Genomic DNA, 19,985 nt, shown 5'->3' with positions numbered 1-19,985 from the left:
TCTCTTTTTAGGCTTTTTTGCTCATTCAGAGGAGTCTGCAAAATAGGGGGGTCTCCCACATTAATCTGAGTTGGATGGGACTGTGGCAGGGTCTTCTCTTTAGAGATTTCAGGCTACTTTGACATGTTTGATTGGCTTGATGCTGGAAGGCTGGTTTCTTTTTATCTTCCCTGTGATGATCCTGCAAATGGTGCACTTGTTTTCTATGAGTACCTTTGCGAAGTATCAGCTATTGAGGCACTAGTCCCTGATGTTGGCTTCTGAGAAGTCTCAACTGGTACCTGTTCAAAAGAATCTAGGTCAAGTGTCATTTCTAGGTCTTTCATTACTTTTTCTACATTAACCTGATCATTATCCATCTCTACAAGAGTTCCTTCTCTCCATTCATCCATATTAGCATATTGCTCAATTTTTGGGATTCTGTGATGAAAATATGGTGATAGTCTATTTTTCATTCTCCTATCACAAATTAAACTGTGTGGGTCATATTTCCAACTAAAACTTTTTTTAATCTCATGTGGAGTTCTAGGATTTGTTCTACTGCTTTGCCCGCTTCTCTATTTTTGCAGACAAATGGGCCCAAGTGATCTTTGATTCTCAGTTGTGCTTTCTACTTGGCCTTGGTAAAGTGAATCTGATCTGAGTTTATCATTTGTTTGTAATATTCTAATGCAAATAGCCTCATAGGAACATATTTTGGTAGCTTGAATGGAGGAAGCTCACAACCATATATCTTGATCTCTATGTGATTCTAGTACAAGTAACAGTCACCTACCTTGTATTGTTTAGATAGCTGAAGGATCCTTTTGATTTCATCACTAATCCTGGGAGGAGGATTTCCTATCAGCATGGTGGTCACTGGGTGGACAAATTGGTGAATGAACTCATTATATGAATATGGACAAGCAAAAGAATGGTGGAAGATAGAAGTCCAAAAAATGACTGACCTTGGATTACCCATTGTATCAAGTTTATTAACAGAAAATGGGAATTTTTCAGACTGATAGTAGAGGATGAGGTGATATATGAATGTTGAGTACTTGAATAATTTCTCATTTTCCAGCCTCATGAACTGGTCATGGATTTTCTCAGCAATAAATGTAGCATAATTATACCTGACATACGTGGGCTGACTAGGGGTAAATATGGTCATCAAAACTAGGGTCAATTCATCAACATATTCACTGGTATTAAATGCCATGACTGCAACTATCATATCAACTATGGTTTTTCTAGTCTCTATGAAAAAAAATGACAAATAGGGAGGGGGATTAATGGTTTGATGTTCCTTATATATGAAAGTCTGGCACAAGTGACTAAGTTTGGACTGGGACAATTTAGATGACTTCTCAAGAAACTCTCCAAGGGAAATGGGGGTGAGGGCTTGACTTGGCTAAAATTGAAGCATCTCATTATGGAGTCTGTAGTAATGGTGAAGAGGACAGTTTGATTTGAGGACATTACTGCTCTGAGGTTGGGATCATAGTTGGCATGACACTGATGGATAATGTCAGGGAAAGTGTGCATAGAGGGGAGAAAGTACATTGGGAGATTGGATTCCCACAATCCTATGGTATCATAGCCATTCAGGTGATTATCTCGACATTGGCAAAATATTTTTAGGTGATCTTTAAGAGTGGTTAGGTCTTTTATTTGAAAATCTTTATCTGCTAGAGGCAGATAATCTAAGTCACAATGGGGGGTAGTAATAGGTGTAATATTTAGGGAAACTAGGGTTTCCATTCTGGTTCTTGTGGATTTAGATAGGAAATTTGGGTTTTTATGGGAAATTGGTGAAAACAGAGGGTCCGAGGAACTTGAATTTAAAGTGTAGTAAGTGAATTATGGTGAAATTTGGGGTTCTTCTCAATTAATTGCAAGGAAAGAAAGTATTCATAGGGATTTTTGACGGGAATTGGTAAATACCTACCTTTAGGGATGGGCAATGGAATGTAGGTACACTGGGTGTGAATGGTGGATTCTGAGTGGTGTTGACTGCAAGTTTTAAAGGTGGTTAGTAGCTGGGAGCACAAGCTAGTTGACCTCGACATTAAGTTTGCATGGATGTATGCATTCGTAGAATAGGACAACGAACTGATTTCGTTTGTTTTTTATACAAAGTCAAAAATTTGGTGGGTTTCAGGATTTGGACAGGTGGCGTCAACGGGCAAAAGATTTGATGTTTTGTCGTTAGCGGGAAGTGGTAAGCGTTTTCATCAGACCGCTAATAGAGGGGAGGTGGTATTTGGGCTTGGCCGAGCGATTCCATACGATGAGCGACGCATGGCGATGGAACTGTTTACAAAATTTCTCACGATCGTGTGCTAACTTTCGGTCATGAAGGGTTGTGTGATATACACGATAGTCATTAGATTTGGGGGCTTGATTGGACGGCTATTGGGAAGGTGAGGTGGCAGGAGTTTAATGGAAGGCAGGCTCGACATGATTAAAGTTTTTTAATTGCATCAGGAGTGATGCGATTGGTGGAAAATGTTATTAATTAACCGTGGGGCTTAATTAATCCTTATTTAATATGGCAGGGTCGGGGTTCTTAATTAGTTACAATTTAACTAATTAATCCCATTTATTAATGCTATTATGGTTATATTTAACCGAGGGGTGGGATATATAAGATTTTGGGATTTTTACGTAGTTATGATAATACGGGAGTGGGTAACCTTTATAGGGGAACTATATATTAACATAAATTAGTAATTAATATGACCAAATGAATGGAAAAAGCGCTAAGTCTAAAACATTTTCATGTGTATGTTTAAAACTTAGGCTAAGTGAAAAATGAGGGTTTTTATGGAAAATATTTTAATTTCCCTAAGTAAAATGTAATTTTACTTATGAAAAGCTTTATAAAGGGAATGAATGACTTATGAAAGGGTGTGATTATTGATGAATGGGCTTAAGTTCTTAAGGTATCATAGATTATTGGGCCGAGGGTCTGGTCCCTCCAAAAGTCAGAGAAATGCTCTGAGCCCCTTTAATTTGATGGATACCTTTCCACTTAGGGGAAATTAGTGAAAATTTAAGTGAGATGAGTAGGGAAGTTAATTATTTTGACTTTTGTTGCTTGATGTGCCTTCCATGTGATACATGCCTTTGTTTTGTGATGAAAGTAAAAATATTTATACATTTAGACTTATCATTCACCACATGTTATTATGCAACCATCATCTACCTACCCTACCTACTTAACCTAGCATTTTCACTTCATTATTAGGGTGCACTTAAACTGGCAAACCCTTGTCAAACTTTCTTTTCTTTTACATGGTGATCCCTATCTAAGTCTACACTTATTATATCCAAGGGCTCAGATTAAACTGTTGAGCTCCTTTCTTCACTCTACCTATCTACTTATCTACTAAGATTACATTATTAGATGAGATATTTATTCTCTATTTCTACAACATGAAATTGAAAAATGAACTAGCCAAGCTTAAAGTGTTTGACTATTAATGAATTGTGGCATAAGTGACAAGCTGCACACAATTGTTTATTATACAAAAGTAAAAAATTAGTGGCATTTAGACTTGCACACTTTCCTGGTCTTTTCTTTTGGTGGGTTTCATTTTCTTTCATTTTTTGACCATCTTTTATTCTTTTCTCCCTTTGATTTTTATTTTAGGGTATACCCTCCTTATATTTTTTAATTTTTTTTTTTTTTCACAAATATGGAAAACCTTTGCAATAAGAAAAGGTATGAACATATTACAAATTTCAACAAGTCAATCATGATATATGACACCTATTGGTATAGGGGCATAACAATGGCTCCACTTAGGGATGGCTTTCCCTGGTGGAAAGTTAAGAACAGTAGATCAGTGGCCTCTTTATGATTTTGACGGTGCTCTGCAATCTTCTTTTGCTTGTTGCTTTATTGTATGTATGACAATGATATTTCTGGAGCTTAGGGCCTTCTCTTTGGGCTTCAATTCCAAAATCTTATTGTCCAATCAACACTTTGACATTACAAAGGATATAATATGTACATGAAGAACATAGTAACATTAGTATGTAGGATCAAAGTAATGCTTTAACATCCAACCATTGACTAGTCCTTCCTCTGCTTCTGTACCATCTAGGTTTTTAAGAAAATATGCATTGCTTCTTTTGAAAGCATAGATGATGTATCGTCCTTTCCATAAGATGTCAAAATTCTCATGTTTCCCCTTATCCTCTCTTATGGAATCCCATATTAACACTTTATCTCCAAGGTAGAAAGATTCCGCATTGGTTCTTCTGTCAAATATCTTCTTAAGCTTCTCCTACAACACTTGGGATCTTTGGTACACCTCCTCCCTGGTCTGCTGCAAATTGATAGTCTGGTTTATCCTTCTTTGAATATCATTAGGTTCCACTTGAGTTTCTTGGAGTATTTTCATGACGGGAACACCTAGTGATGAAGGAAATACAGCTTCCATGCCATATACTAACTCGTAAGGACTGGTTCCAATGAATTTTTTGGTTGTAAGCATGTCTGCCCACAAAGCATTTATCAATTTTATGTTCCAAGTTTTCTTGTTCTCTTCCAATAGTTTTTTGATGATATTAATGAGACTCTTGTTGGAAGATTCAGCTAGTCCATTCCCTTGAGGGTAGTGTTAACACCCAGGTTGTTCCTTTTGACTCCCAAGGTAATACGACCGGGGTAACCACTAACCAAGCTTTGGATTATAGGTCCTAGCCTACCTATAATCAGAGAGGGCTCTCTCTTTAAGTTTTAGCTCTGTTTTGTGAAGATTTTAGGCTAGTTGTGAGTTTCAGTTTTTTGTTTGAAATTTTGGTTGTGAACTGCTGTTGTGAGAAGGGCATGAAATGTTTGGAAAATGCTAGTCCATTGGGCATATGGAGTCGAAAATGTGAGACAGTCCTGGTGCCTGTGAGGGAGGAAGTTTTACTGCAAGGCTAGATGGTTGTTCATTGATATAAGTTCTGATTAGTGAGTGAAACAGTGAGATACAGAATTACAGACAGTGTGATAACAAATTGAACAACAATTTCTACTTAGTAGCATACATGAATTACTAAATAGAAACTGTGAAAGATTCAGGATTTATTGGAGCAGTTAAGAATTCCAATTAAACAACTGAGCCTGTAGAAAACATTAATAGTAAGAAAGATTGAAATCAGGGTGTCTCCATGGACAAGTCCTGAGCTATTCTTTTTCTTTCTTCCTAAATTTAGAACAACATATAAGAGATATGATTTAAACAGATAATAAAACATTAACAGAGATAGAGAAAACTTATTATATCAAGCCATAGCACTAGAATCCTGTAGCATTCAATGGTTCCAAGACAGCATGCATCAGTAAGACCCAAATTCTGTAAACTCCAAGCTTTGTTTGTATTATTCTTCCAGAAATTACAGCCGAGTTCTCTTTTTTTACAAGAAACAACAACCCCTGCAAGCTTATGCGAGGGGGAATATATACAGTCGGTTTTTACAAAATATCTAAACCGCTGAGTCACTTGATAAATTGAATACGCTCACCAACTTTACAAAATAGCAGATAAGGAAGTTATTGCTACTCTAAATAAAAAATAAATAGTCTTTAATTCTGTCAGAAATCTTCTTGACCTTTGGAGGCCACTGAGTCGGTTGAGCATTCTGCATTAATGTTGAATGATGTGTCTTTATGCTTTGTCATGGTGTAGATTTCTCGGCCCTGTTATCTGTATGTGTCAGTGTTGCTTTAGTGGCCGAATCTTTCTGCTGAGTTGGCTCAGTCCACTCTTCTCCAGTCATAGTGTATGCATCACATTTTCTGAACATGATGATTTATGTTTTTTGATGAAAAAACTTTGATGAAAGCCTCATGTTTACAGCAACAACTGTATCATTCTGGTCCACCACTCCTGTGTAGGCAATTGATGTCTCAAAATTGCATCTAAGGTTTCATCTGCCTCTGTGTATTTGTAGAAGTTTGGAGGCACTTCAAACAAATGTCTGATCTCATTCATAATAAAAAATAAGTTCTCTACTCTGTCATAGAGACTTTGCCCAGATGCTGGCCCTGTTACCTCTGAGGTACTTGATCCCTGAGTGATCTGATTGGTGGCAAATGTGTTCACCCTTTTTGCATAGTTCTCATGTGATAGTAGTCTCCCTGCGCTGTTCAGCAAGCCAGGAAGACCTCTGCCCTGTAATGCTGCAAACTTATCCATGAATCTGTTGACTTCTGTTTGCATGTCTTGGCTTCTTTTGTCCAATGTTTGTACCAAGCTTTTCAATGTGAGGACCCTCTTTATCAGCAAGATGGTTTCAGTTCTATTGTGGATTCCTATTGCTGCCAGCTGAGGACCTGTGCGGTTATTGAGAACGTTAATCATTCTGTTGGCTATCTCAGGCATACTGCCTAGAGATGCCCTTGCTCTTTGGACTTCGTTGTGTGCTTTGCCTATGAGCTCCATTTGCTCATGAATGGTCTCTATATACTGCCATTGGTCTGTTATTGATTGGCCAATGTTGGCCCATAAAACTGTCTTGACCTCAGCCACCACTTTGTCAAGGGTGAGCTCTTTCTCCAGCTCCTTTATCTTCTCCTTAAGAGCTTTTATTTCTCTTCCTTTTTCAGCTACATTCTGCTTGGATTTGTCATATTTTTCATTCAGCTTAGCTAAATTCTCCTTGGCTTCATTTAGCTCTGTCATCTGGGCTTCTAGGATCTTGATTTCACTCATCAACTTCTGCATATCAAGGCTCGAGCCTGCTCTGAGGTTGGTGCTAGTGCTGATGTTGATGGAGTTGTTTGAGCTGTCTGCCCTGTGGGAGGAGCAGTAGTATGTGGGAGCTCCTCAAGGTTTATGATCTCTGGAGGGGGCTAAGAAGTTTGACCTCCTTCTTTCTGCTGTAGGGCTGCCTGCAGTGCAGCCTTTGTCTCTTCCAGCTTCCCTTGTGTTTGCACTAGCTACTTGTGCAGTCCTACCAGCAATGTTGCTACATCCCGGTCTTGTCTTTGCTGGGCAACCTCTTCTGTTTGAGGGTGAAGGGTTGCTGGGATTTTAATCATCTTTCTGAGAGCTGCAAGGTCTGCATCTCTTATTTTTAGCAGCATTTGTATATCTTTTGGATCCTTTGGGTCATGCCCAAGCTCTATGATTATATCCTCCAAAGACCTGATCCTATTGTCTTTGGCTTGAGAGGATGCCTTCTCCAACTCAATTTGGGCAGCTGTATTGTTCAGGTTGTTTTCCAACCTATTTGCCAATAATGTTTTATCTGCTAGTGTTGAATAGACCATCTCACCCGTTTGCTTGTGAAGTTCTATTTGGTCCATAGGGTGGATGTCCTTGGAAAGGACCTCAAGGTTGGTTCTTATATAGTCTGCAGCTGACTGTGGCTACAGCATGGTTGGCATGAAATGACTCATGGCCATTTTTCCCTCTGTTATGTCGTAGGCTGACATAAGCCTCTGCTGATTGGTAGGGGCCATCTTAAGCAACTGGTTGTAGATCTGGAGCCTGAGTGGCTCATTTCTCTTTTTGATGTCAATGAATTGTTGCTTGATGCCTGTCTCCCCTCTCCTTTTCTGACTTGAGGAGCTGACTTCTCCTCCAAGGGTTCTTTCTTGTTCCTGCTGAAAGGAACTGGCAGATGCCTCCATGCTAGGTGGGCCCATGCCCAATGATTGCCCAATAGGCATTTCTTCCTCGGAGAGGGGATTCATTCTCTACCTTTTCTCCCCTTGATTTGTGGATGTGGTGAGGGGAGTCTCCTGCTCTCTATCCCTCTTCTTTCCCTTTTCTTCTTTCTGTGGAGTTTGTAGCACTGAGGCCTCCACTGTCTTTTCTTGCCTAGGAGGCACATTCTCTTGAGCCTGTTGCTCAGTGGATATTGGGGCTTTAGCTATTTGTTCTTGTTGTATTGGTTGCCCCTCTTTTTGCCCTTCTTCTTGTTGTTCTACTTGCTTTTCTGCTTGCTGTTCTACTATAGGAGGTGGTTGTTCCTGCTCCATCTGCTTCCCTTTATCCTTGCTGGATTCCTGTTGAACAGTTCTGGCTGCTTGCTGCTGGGCTGTAGAGGATGAGGCAGCTGCTCCAAGTTGCCTTTGATAGGAAGAGGAAACCTGCCCACAAGTTTCCAAGTCAGCCTCTTTCTCAATATTCTTTGCCTCTCTTTGTAGCATTTTCTCTCTAGTCATTGGCTCCTCTAGAGTGCCCTCTTTCCAGCTTAATGAATTGGCATGTTTCTCAATATGAGGCAGTCTCGCGTGAGCATAGCCACCCAATTTTTATTTTACCCTCCTGAGGGAAATTAAATGATTAGGGTCATAAGGTACCCATTGGAAACTGGTTTGCAATTTGAGGGTCTCTAGGATCAAATCTGCTTCCTTCCATCCTTCCTCCCTTTTGTTGTATAGAATTGGGCCTAGCTGGTTCCTTACTTTTAGTTGCACCTTCTTGTTTTTTATTGTGGAAATGGACAAATTCAGCATTTCCAAACTGCCTAAAATACTCTGAGGCAAAAAGTCTCATAGGGACATATCTTGGCAGCCTATAAGGGTTCAAATCACAGCCATATATTCTGATTACTGTATGGTGTTGGTAAAAGTACCAATCACCAATGTTGTAGGCCTTTGAGAGGTGAAGTATCCTTTGCATCTCATCTGTCAATCTTGGAGGAGGGACACCCAATAACAAGGTCATAGCTAGATGGATAAAAAGGTCTATGAATTCACAGTAGGTGTATGGTGAAAAAGTTATATGATGAAAGACTGAAGACCAAAACACCACAGACCTTGGGTTTCCCTGGGCATTTAGCTTCTTGAGAGGAACAGGGAAAGCATCTAGTTGATAAAATAAGAACAAGTGATAGATGTACCTAGTGTATTTAAACACCTTTTCCCTTTCTAGATTCATCAATTGTTCATGAATCTTATTGGAAATGTATGTAGGAAAATCATAGTGCATAGCAGGAGGCATCCCAAGGGAGAATATGGACAGCATGGCCATAATGGTTTCATCAACATCTTCGTATGACCCATAACCCATGATGTAACTGATCAAATCCACAAGCATCTTGCCCAACTCTTTGAGGTATTGATATCCTATAGGAGGGGTTCTCACAACTTCAGAGCTTGGTTGAACGAACATCTGATTAATTTTGATGATCTGAGCACTGGACAGCTTGCCCCCTTTCTTTAGCAAGTCATTGATGGAGAGAGGAGTCAGTGGCTTTGCAGTGTGAAAGTGCAGCATCTCATTTATGGCCTCAGGGGTGATATGGAACAATACTGAGCCTGGTGGGCTAAGGACAACTCTTTGACATGGATCATAGCTGGAGCGGCATTGATTTATCAAGTCTGGGAGGACATTGACTTGAGGGAGATTGTAAATGGGCAAATTGGAATCCCAAATTCCTAAAATATCAGCTCCACTGAGGTATTGGGCCTTTAACTCATTTTGCAGGTGAATGTTAAATTTGCAACTCATGGAAAATGAGTCTATCATCTGGTAATCTCTATCACCCAAGGCATTCCACTCTAGCTCTCTGTGTGGGGAATTCAGAGGTTGAATATTCAGGGCTACTGGTGTTTCCATGGTTAAGTAGTACTATGACTTGTACTAGAACTAGTTTCAGTGGGCAGAACAACACAGAGGGATACTTTTGCAACAGTGAGGCAAATTGCAAGGAAAAATGGGGTAAACTATGGTGAGAATAGTTTAAAGTGATCCAAAGAGAGTTAATTGAGCATATGTAGGGACTAGTACCATTGTTTTCCTGGTGAATTTGTGCAGCTCAGGTTTTAAGTCCACGAATGCGCGGACTGACTTTAGGTTTTGTGAAAACTTGGCTAAACGAGGCTCTGCAGGTGAATTTCGACTTAACAATTGAAAATGAAGGCTGGCCATCAGGGATTTGCTGGTAAATACAAGCTTCCTCACTCTTTTTAACTTAGTTTCGGATAATTATGGACACAACCAAGCGCGGAGGGAATGATTTGGATAAATACCTAGTGAATTGCCGGCAATGGTTAAATATGCAGGTGGGTTGAAGGCGGCAACGGTCTTCGGGTCGATTTCTGCAGGTTGGCGACGGATGGTCGTAATTTGCATGCAGAGGTGAGCAACAGTCTTTTTGGCAAAAGTGACAAAAAACACGAATTTTGGCTAAAATATGGACTTTTTGGGATATTGGCGCTTTTTTTGGATGACGTCATCAGGTGGGGTCAGGGTCGGGTGACGTCAGCATGACATTATCGAGTGACGTGGCAGCCTGTGAGTGGTCCACGGGGATTGCATAGGTGGTGGACATGTCGGAGCGCTGGCGGGCAGGGGTGCTGACAGGGCGCCGAGTCGAACTGAAGTGGGCGTGACATAGTAATGACGTGGGCATGGCGGTAAAGCACAAGCGGTAAGTGGTTTTTCTCGGACCGCTCTGGATACGGTCATGGTATTGTCAGAGGGCGGCCCAAAAAAATATGGGGGTGACGCGTGGCAGAGGCCTGACGTCACTCTCTGACAGTTTCTCGGGCGGTAAAGTGCGGTCATCGAGGCCGACCCGATATGAATGTGGGCCGTCGGATGGAAAAACCCAGATCCAATGGTCGACGGATCGCTAAGGCGCCAGGACAATACGGCAACAGTGCGGGAATATTTTAATATTTTCTTTGAAATGCGTGCCCGGCGGGGAGTTTGGATTTTGGCGAATTATATGGGTTTTTCAATGTATTTTTTATGAAAAGGCGCATTGCGCCAAACTTTGGGTAAAGCAGAAGAATGGGTTTTTTGGTGCATTTTGCAAATAACGTGGGTTAGGGGTAATAGTGGGTTTTTTACAAGGTCTTTTTACAAATGAAGTGGGTAAATGGTTTGAAAGGTTTCTGAAGGGAAAAGAGGGGTAGGTCTTAGGTTGTTAAACTGACCAGAGGTCAATTTAATCCCTGACTTTGGACATATGGCTATAATGCCAGGGGGGAGGGAATATTTATACATTGCTTGGGGTTTATACACCATAATGTTTATAATAGTAATGGAAAAGGGGAACATAGGGGATTTAGATAATAAGAAGTTTAGGAGTTAATATGAGCGGAGGAAGGGGGTGAGGGGGTAAAACACTAAGTTTTATATGAAATCAACTTAGTTTAGGAAGTAGATCAAAATGAAAAGAATTTTACACAAGAAATGTGGCTCTTAAAGAGACAAGAATCAATAAAAGACTTTGACTTCTTTCCTGAACATAAGTGGTACTGGGATGTTAGCAACGAATGTGATGGGGGGTAATATGGAAGTTAGACATGCTTCATTAAGTTGCTGTAAGACTGCTGAAATAGGAAATCTGCACTGGCACCATGTTTTTACCTTTGCTTAGGCCAGTGAACTGCCCATAAACCATGCTTTCTGCAACCCCAACTACCTACCCATTCTATTGCCTAGCATTTTTTGTTACTTCTAGGAGGGTGCACTTAGACTTGCAAACCCTTATGTGCCTTTTCTTTTCTTTTGGCTTTTCCTTTTGATTTTCTATCTAAGACTAACCTTATTGCTTCCAAGGCCCCAGATTAAGCAGTTGGGAACCTTCATTCTCTACCTATCTACTTTACCTGCCAAGATTGAACTGTTTGGACAGATTTCTTTCTCTAATCTACAACAAAAATTGAAACATGGCATGACCCAGCTTAGGCTGTTGGATCACCCATTCAGAAGTAGGGCAGCATCAACCAAATGTAAGTATATTTCTTCCACAAGAATATGAGATCTTTGTATCACCAAAGTAGATCATATTGGCACTTCCCCTGCCAATCATGAAAAATGAAACCTATTGGTATAGGTAGCTAACAGTGGCTCCACTTGGGGATGGTTTTTCTTCTTGAAAGACCAAGAACAGCAGGTCAGAATGCCTTGGCCCTTGACTTCTTCTACCAAAACTTGAAAACTTTCTCTTTGTACTTCAAAACTGGAGGCTGTCACCTCTGTGGAACTTCTGGAATATAAAGCCTTTTTTCTGCTTATTTACAGCAACTTTTCAAACTGAACTATTTGTATGCCGAAAGAAAATATATACAACTGATTATGTACAGGAGGAGAGACCCTGCTATATACATGGAAAGTAGTCAAAATAGTGCTTCAACATCCTGCCATTCACAGGACCTTCATTTAAGTCAGTTTCATCCAGATTTTTTAGGAAGTAAGTGTTGTTTCCTTGCACTGCTTGGATAATAAATGGTCCTCTCCAAAGAGAATCAAAATTTCCATGTTTTCCTTTATCTTCCCTTCTTGAATCCAACTTGAGGACTTTGTCACTTATGCTGAAATCCTCAGCCTTAGTCCTTCTATCAAAAGCTTTCTTTAACTTTTCTTGTAGAACTTGTACTCTGCTATAAACTTGGTCTCTAGTTTGCTGCAAACATATTATTTGATTGATCCTTCTTTGCATGTCATTGGGCTCAGCTTGACTTTCTTGAAGTAGTTTCATAACAGGAACCCCTAGTGATGAAGGAAATTTGGCTTCTAATCCATAGACTAACTCATATGGGCTGACCCCGATGGATCTCTTGGTTGTCAGTCTATCTGCCCATAAGGCATTCACAAGCTTCTTATGCCAATTCTTCTTATTTTCTTCCAACACCTTCTTTATGATGTTTACAAGGCTTTTATTTGATGATTCAGCTAGGCCATTCCCTTGAGGGTAGTATGCAGTGGAATGGCCTAAAGTAATATGAAATTTGTGGCAGAAGTTCACCATCTTCTTGGATCTAAAAGCAGCAGCATTGTCTGTTATTATCTTGTTGGGGCAACCAAATCTAGACAATATGTTATTCTCCAAAAACTGAATGATTGTTGAATCATTTGCCTGTCTGCATGGGATGGCCTCAATCCATTTGGTGAAGTAGTCTGTGGCTGTGAGGATCCATCTATGTTGGCCTGAAGATGAGGGATGAATTTCCCCAATGAAATCCAAGCCCCATTGCTGAAAAGGTCTCTCTGTTGCAATAGGCCTCAAAGGGAGTCACAGTAACTTTCTATTTCCCTAAAATATTTGACACTTATGGCATGAGGTAGTGAAATTTTTAACATCAGAGAACAAAGTGGGCCAATAGTAACCAACCCTCAGTATTTTATCCACAGTGGACTTCCAATACAGGTGTCCACCACAATCACCTGCATGAAATTCTTTCATGACATTGTTACTCTCATTCTCAATTAAGCAGTTTAACAATATACCCTCATGGTTTTTCCAAAGCAAATTGCCATCCACGACACAAAATCTTGAAGCTTTCATTTTTAGGAACCTACATTTAGTTCTGGACAATCCTGGGGGAGCAAACAGGTTTTGCAATATATAACAGATATCAGAATACCACAGAGATTGTTCAAAGGCTACATTGATCTTTGGAGTCACCAGCTCTGGTTCACTGTCCAGTTGGTTGATGTCCAAGGCTTGGAAATTTGTTTCAGACATTAATTTGGCCAAACCTTTCCCTTTTATTAGTTTTGTAGGTTTTATTTCAATGTCAAATTCTAAAATGTTGGCAATCCATTTTCCTCTTCTGCCCTCTAAGTTCTCTTGAGTAAGTATGTCTTTCACAATGGGACTTGGTACATAAGCTATAACATTGGAGTATAGGATATAAATCCTAAAGTATTTGATGGCTTTGACCAAAGCATATGCTTGCTTTTCCATGATTTGATATTTCAGGGGTGCATCTCTGAGAGCTCTACTAAAGAAAGCAATAGGTCTCTCATTTCCTTGGTCATCTTTCTTTAATAAGACAGCATCAATAGTATGCTGGGAGGCAAAAGAGAAAATGATAAACTCTTTGTCAAATTGTGGATTTGTTAAGACTGGAGTTTGGGTAAGGGCCAATTTTATTCCTTCAAAAGCTTGATTTGCTTCTACTGTCCATTTTACTTTTGAATCCTTTTTTAGCATGTTATTTAGTAATCTGCTCAATTCTGCCAAATTTGGGATAAATCTCCTTAGGAAGTTGATCTTCCCCAAGAATGCTTGTAATTCTTTGATGTTTCTTGGGTGGGGCATTTGCAAGATGGCCTGTATCCTGTCTGGGTCAATCCTAATGCCATCCTTTGAAATAATATGACCCAATAACTTGCCTTCTTCCAAACCAAATAGGGATTTCTTGGGATTTAAAGAAATTCCATATTTCCTACAAGTTATGAATATTTGCCTTAGATGTTTCAAATGTTCTTGGTCAGATTTTGAGAAAGGTGTGAGGTCATCTAAGTAGATGACAAGGAAATCATGAATTTCTTTGGAAAACACAATATCCATTGCTCTTTGAAAGGTAGCTCCTGCATTTTTCAACCCAAAAGGCATTTTGACATATTTGAAGGTTCCCCATGGGGTTGTGAATGCTGTTTTGTCCTGATCATCAGGGTGAACTAGGATCTGGTTGAAACCTGAGAATCCGTCAAGTAAAGAAATTCTTGAGGACCCCACTACTCTTTGCAAGATGTGATCCATCTTGGGTAAGGGGTAATTATCTTTTAGGGATACTTGATTCAAGTTCCTTAGATCAACACAAAGCCTTATTTCACCAGTTTTCTTTCTTGTAGGGACCAAATTTGAAATCCAGTCTGAGAATCTGATTGGTGCTATGATGCCAGCTTTAAACATTTTTTGTACCTCTTTTTCAATTGAAGGGAGAAGCATAGGATTGATTCTCCTCAATTTCTGTTTAAAGGGTTTTTGATTGGGCTTGAGAGGGATAGTGTGTTGAATGACAGAGGTGTCATAGGACTTTAAATCCTCATAACTCCATGCAAAGACATCTTGGAATTCTTTAAAGAGGTCAATGTATTTAGGCTTCTGATCAGGTGGTAAAGATGCAGACAATTTAATTATCTTGGGTTTTTCAATAGTTCCAATGTTGCACTCTTCAATGGCAGCATTAAGGGGCTGCAATTTTGGTTTTCTAGGGACATCATTTGAGTCAAAAATGTCCTCTAATGGAGCTAGGCCTGTTGGAAGAAAATTGTCTTTCAATTGTATAACTTCAGCTTCAGCATCAGCTATTTCCTCAGAATGTAATTGTTCAAGTTCTTGTATTTTCTCCTGGTCAAAGTTTGTTGGACGAAGCATTTGATTTGCTGTTTTGAGTGAGATATTTGTTTGGTGTTGTTCACCTAGTATTTGTGAATCACTTGCAGCCTCTGTATCAATGTTTAGTCCTGAAAATTCTTGCTGCAAAGTCAAGAAATTGTTTATTTGTGTATCATCCTCAAACACTTGCCAATCCTTGACATTGTTTGGGACAGAAGGTCTGTGTTTTATCTCAGCTGTAAAGCAATGTTGGGGTTCAAAAGGTAGTTTACAAGTGCTTGCAAATGTAGCCAAACTATGAGCATGAAGATTATGGGTTCTAGGAATTTTGGTAATTTGAAATTCAGTGAAGGAATTTAGTATTTCAGCAGCAGCAGACCTATAAGATCTCAGTCTTTTGTCATTAGTGACAAAATTTCCCTTTACTTGTTGGATAATTAGGTCTGAGTCTCCTAGGATTGAAACTTTTATGGCTTGTAAGGATTTTACTAGCTTGAGGCCTAGTAAGAGAGCTTCATATTCTGCCATATTGTTGGTGCACCTGAAGTTTAATCTATAGGCTCGGCCCTCTGCATGATTGTTTTGTTTGTTATGTATCCAAACCCCTGCTCCTGCCCCTAATTTGTTGACTGACCCATCGAATTCAAGAAACCAGAGGACTTCTTGATTAAGGGAAGAATTGTCAACTATTGTGGGACTTGGCATCAACAACTTGAGATTTTGGCTTACTCTTGGTTTGTCTTCTTGAACAATTTTGTTTATTGATTTCTCAACCATTATTCCTAGAGCAGCAGTTTGTTCATTTATATGCTGATCTTGTTTGAGTGTCTTGGTTTCATCATCATTTGTGGGACCTGTATTATCATTGAAGAGAATGTAGGAGTCTATGTCAGAATGGACAACATATATGGGAAAGTTTTGAGGTTTTTCTTCACTGCTGACCATGTATTTCATAAGTGACTCTCTATATAGCCTCTTGGGTTGACCAAAGACTGAGATGGTGGCATATGACATGTCTAATTGTAGGGAACCTTGGAGTTTAGCCCCCCATGATCTTGATAACAGCATTCCATATTTGGGTGGGATATCAGCAACTACAACATCCATTAAGATTGTTTTGTTTGGATACTGGACAAGTGACACACATAGATCTTTTATTAAGCCTAAACATTTAACTTGGCTGGAGTCAAATGAAAATAGGTCCTTATATGGTCTTGTAATGTCTAGGTTGAGCCTCTCCATCACTGATTTAGGCATAAGGTTATGAGAGGCGCCTGAATCAAACATTGCATTATGTAGTATCTTATCATGAACATGCAAGCTGACATAGAAAGGTAAGATCCCTGTAACTGTTGTCTTTCCATCAACCTCTGGACCGAAAAGCAATTCTGGGGTGTCATCCAACACATTAACATCATCTTTATTATGGGTAAGTTGAAGAGACTTCTTGATTTGTAGTTTGTAAATGTCATGCTTGGCTAGCTCTGAAAGAGGAATGGCTATCTTCAATTTGCCAATTTCAGCTTCTAAGTCAAAGGGTCTTTCAGATTGGGTCTTGGTATTGTGGTTGACAACCTTTTCCTTGTTAATTAAGTTTTTTTCTTGATTCTTATCTTGATCTTGAGGCTTGTCCTTTTTACTCATCTCTTGAGGAGTGTTACTTGGATTAGGCTGCAAAGGTGATGCAGCCATTGGCTGTTGATTTGAGGGAAATGGTTCAGTGACTTCTTCAATGGTTATTTCATTTGTAACTGAATCAGTTGTGTCAATTGGCTCTTTGACTATGGCTCTTTTGGGCTGCAGGCTATCCTTTGTCCTTTCAGGCTGCGTTACATTTACAGTTCTGCTTCTTAGCTTGTATTGCTTATGAACTTCATAAACAGCTGTGTCATAACCTTGTTTAAAGTCAAATGACTCACCTGACCTAGTTTGGAACTGCTTAATGTCATCATCCTTATGATCTTCTTGACTCAGAAAAACTTGCTGCTCATCATTTAGGCCCATCAGGTTAATGTGGGTGTCATCTACCTGCTCGTTTGAAGTGGATGCTTCAGTATAGTTTTCCTGGAACGGAGGTCTTATCTCTGGTTCAGAACTGGCCTTGCCAACGTTGGGATTTTGATTTCTCCTAAAATTTGGATTCCTGATAGGGTTATTTTGTGGTGCTTCCCATGATGACTTCCTCTCAACTGATTCTACTCTATCACCCAATCTCTTCATACCAGTGAGTATTGCATCCAGTTTTTGATCAAAGGCTGAGGGTTCTTCTTTAAAGGTGGTTCTCTTTTCCATTCTTGCCCTGTTTCTTTTGGCAATCAGGTTAGCCTCTACTGTGACAACAACCTTTTGAGCGTCTTCAAGGGTTTCAGGGGCTCTTTCTTTTAACTGATATGCCATATCAGGGTCAAAACCATCGGGAAATTTGTACAAGGCTAAATCGGGAGGAGGTCTTAAATTCTATGGTATTGCGTTATATACATTGTTGAATCTTGCACAATACTCCAAAACGGTCTCTTGAGGACCTCGCTTGATTGTATCATATTCACCAAGTATGTGCAAGGGATCTTTCTTTTTCTCCCATCTGTTAGTAAAGGCTTGATAAAGCTCATCAGGAGTTGTTATGGTATTCACAGCAAGTGATCTAAACCAAGTTCTTACATCACCTGTCAGGCTCTGAACAAAAATTCTCATTCTCACACTGTCATCATCTATTTCATAGTTCTCAAAATGATCTTGCATCCTTTTGGCATGCTGAATAGCTGTGAAAGGGCCAGTGGAGTCAAAATATGAGATTTTGGATTGGTAGTCCTGAGGTAGAGCTGCAGCATTAGCAGGCAACTGCAGGGGTGCATATCTATTAGCCATATTTGCTGGATTTATAGGATTGACAGGGATAACTGGGATAACAGGAACGACTGGTACAACAGGGGTAATAGGAACGGTAGAAACTAGAGTGTTGGTCAAGGGAATATGTGCAGTGGATGAAGGTGTGAAAGGAGGGCTTTGAGATGTAGATGGTGAACTGGGGGAATCAGGGGTAGACCGAAATAGAACCTTGATTGGAGTTAGAACAGGGTTAGGGTAAGCTGTCTCAGGACTCAAACCAGCAAGATTTTCCTGCCCTTGCTGTTTCCTATTGATTTTAGGGATTATATTAGGGTTTTCAAAAACAGCTGGAGGACTAGGGTCAGGGTTTGATCTTGTGTATCGCGGATTCTTCTTGGGAGCCAGCTTCTGAACTTGTTTTTTGAGTATGTTTTTGGAATATTTTTGTGTCTACAAGGGCCAGACAAGATTTGGAATGGCTGTGTATATCTTAAAGCTAGCATGAAGATTGACTGAAGCAGCTTTTATCTAAACTTGTTAATGTAAAACAGAAACAGTTTTGAAGGCTTCCTGGCTGACATTCAGGCTTCACCTGTAGCTTTAGGAAATATACAGCAATTAGAAAATCCTGAGGAACTCCCCAGCGGAGTCGCCATTTATGTTAACACCCAGGTTGTTCCCTTTGACTCCCAAGGGAATACGGCCGGGGTAACCACTAACCAAGCTTTGGATTATAGGTCCTAGCCTACCTATAATCAGAGAGGGCTCTCTCTTTAAGTTTTAGCTCTGTTTTGTGAAGATTTTAGGCTAGTTATGAGTTTCATTATTTTGTTTGAAATTTTGGTTGTGAACTGCTGTTGTGAGAAGGGCATGAAATGTTTGGAAAACGCTAGTCCATTGGGCATATGGAGTCGAAAATGTGAGACAGTCCTGGTGCCTGTGAGGGAGAAAGTTTTATTGCAAGGCTAGATGGCTGTTCATTGATATAACTTCTGATTAGTGAGTGAAACAGTGAGATACAGAATTACAGACAGTGTGATAACAAATTGAACAACAATTTCTACTTAGTAGCATACATGAATTACTAAATAGAAACTGCGAAAGATTCAGGATTTATTGGAGCAGTTAAGAATTCCAATTAAACAACTGAGCCTGTAGAAAACATTAATAGTAAGAAAGATTGAAAGTAAGAAAGATAAAAATCATTTCAACAAAATGATAAGGAAAATAAAAACAAAGGGAAGAACACTGATAGACATTGCCACTTTTGTAATCAAGATGGCCACTTAGAATCCAAATGCTTTAATAAGATGGAAGCCTTGGAAGCAGCAATGAAGAAGCATAACATCCATTTGGAGCACTCAACAACTTCAACTTCATCTTCAGGAATAACACTTTCTACATCTGGTTGCCAAGCATCTTGGTCTGGATACGCACTAAATGTATATTCTTCTTCTCATTCTCATGAGTGGATCATTGATTCTAGAGCTTTTTATCACATGGCCAAAAACAAAGCCATGTTTTCTTCTTTAAATGATTGTAACACCAAAAATATATATGTTGGTGATGATAGATCTCTTAGTGCTGTAGGGACTGGAACTGTTCATATATAAAATGGTCAATTCAATGATGTATTATGTGTTCCAACCTTATCCTGCAACCTTTTATCTGTATATCAGCTAACTCATTCAGGTGAAGGTAAAATAATTGATTTTTCACCTCACGATGTTGTAATTAAGGACCTAAGAGATCCTAGACAGATTTTAGCTACTGTAATTGCTGATGATTCTACAATGTTGAATAATTTTGACAACTTTTGCTTCATCAAATATTCGCTCGGTATTTGTTGCTCATAATGATGAAGTGAGAAAACTTTGGCATGCGTGATTTGGTCACTTAAACTATCGCTCCCTTGAAAATCTATGTAAATAAAATCTGGTGACAGGTCTTCCAATGGTATCTTGTAGAGATGGTGTTTGTTCCAGATGTGTACTCGAAAAACAATATTAGGATAGTTTTGAAAAATGTGCCTCTTGGCATGCCTCAACCCCTTTACAACTTGCGCATAGTGATTTATGTGGTCCACTTCTAGTTGTTCCATTCTCTCGCTACAAGTATTTCTTAACTTTCATTGATGATTT

At 39.5% G+C, this 19,985-nt stretch overlaps 1 pseudogene; it reads left to right on the top strand.

Annotated features, from left to right (window-relative positions):
* The window catches only part of LOC149182236 (mitochondrial import inner membrane translocase subunit TIM23-2 pseudogene), a 72,643-nt pseudogene that overhangs the window by 42,273 nt on the left and 10,385 nt on the right, over positions 1-19,985 (top strand).

This window comes from Pinus tabuliformis, chromosome 3_2 (genome assembly GCF_031772625.1).
Source record: "Pinus tabuliformis cultivar Carrire ecotype Pingquan chromosome 3_2, CPIR1, whole genome shotgun sequence".
In the NCBI taxonomy this organism is placed as follows: domain Eukaryota; kingdom Viridiplantae; phylum Streptophyta; class Pinopsida; order Pinales; family Pinaceae; genus Pinus; species Pinus tabuliformis.
Note: the sequence above shows the minus strand (reverse complement) of the source record. Positions and strands in the feature narration are given on the sequence as shown.